Genomic DNA, 713 nt, shown 5'->3' on the forward strand with positions numbered 1-713 from the left:
ATCAATTCAGACTCTGAGAAATCATGTTGACTTGCTGAGTCAACATTTTGTTCTAAGCCAATATGGGCATTCAGAGCATCAATTTCAAGAACTCCCTTCCTCTGAGGCATCCCATTATTCGCAAGATTCCTTTCAGAAGTGTACATGACCTGGTTATTTACAACCATGTCAATGAGTTCTTGAGCTTCTACAGGCATTTTCTTTAGGTGAATGGATCCACCTGCAGAATGGTCCAGTGACATCTTAGAGAACTCAAATAGACCATCATAGAATATATCCAAAATGGTCCACTCTGAAAGCATGACAGAAGGACACTTTTTGGTCAACTGCTTGTATCTTTCCCAAGCTTCATAGAGGGATTCACCATCTTTTTGCTTGAAGGTCTGAACATCTACTCTAAGCCTGCTTAGCTTTTGAGGAGGAAAGAACTTAGCCAAGAAGGTCGTGACCAGCTTATCCCAAGAGTCCAGGCTATCTTTAGGTTGTGAGTCCAACCATGTTCTAGCCTTGTCTCTTACAGCAAAAGAGAAAAGCATGAGCCTGTAGACTTCAGGATCTACTCCATTAGTCTTAACAGTATCACAGATCTGCAAGAATTCAGTTAAGAACTGATAGGGATCTTCTGATGGAAGTCCATAGAACTTGCAGTTCTGTTGCATTAGAGCAACTAGTTGAGGCTTCAGCTCAAAATTGTTTGCTCCAATGGCAGGGAT

General features: G+C 41.5%; 1 non-coding gene across 1 annotated transcript; it reads left to right on the plus strand.

The window, feature by feature from the left end:
• Positions 1-296: 296 nt before the first annotated feature.
• Positions 297-404, plus strand: LOC112793755 (small nucleolar RNA R71). The gene has a single exon (XR_003198452.1). It is a non-coding gene; the product is annotated as a small nucleolar RNA R71 (small nucleolar RNA).
• Positions 405-713: the final 309 nt, after the last annotated feature.

Source organism: Arachis hypogaea, chromosome 3 (genome assembly GCF_003086295.3).
Source record: "Arachis hypogaea cultivar Tifrunner chromosome 3, arahy.Tifrunner.gnm2.J5K5, whole genome shotgun sequence".
Lineage (NCBI taxonomy): Eukaryota > Viridiplantae > Streptophyta > Magnoliopsida > Fabales > Fabaceae > Arachis > Arachis hypogaea.